A 347-nucleotide genomic window follows, 5' to 3' on the forward strand; every position below is an offset into this window, starting at 1 on the left:
AGTCGGCGGCTACACCTGGACGGGCGTCGCGTTCCTGCGCAGGGGTGGGTCCTGCGGGTTGGATGCCGGGCTCGGGGAGGAGGTGGCGGGCGCCCGCGGGGAAGGTATCCTAGTTCCCGACAGCCAGGCAGGGAGCACGGCTCCATAGCTCCTTTGCACGTAGGGGAAAAGGAAATGTCTTTGCGGCGAAGTCGGGATTCAACTTTGCACATGGTGATCGTGCGTGGGTGGGTGTGGAGTCGATCTCCGCGTGTGACACGGGGGGAGCCAGAGTTAGACTAGCTGCTGCAGGAGAGTGCCGACCTGCAAAGTGTCTCTCGGGGCTCTTAGCCTCATGACAGCAAGGT

Source organism: Colobus angolensis, unplaced genomic scaffold (genome assembly GCF_000951035.1).
Source record: "Colobus angolensis palliatus isolate OR3802 unplaced genomic scaffold, Cang.pa_1.0 Scaffold126, whole genome shotgun sequence".
NCBI lineage: Eukaryota > Metazoa > Chordata > Mammalia > Primates > Cercopithecidae > Colobus > Colobus angolensis.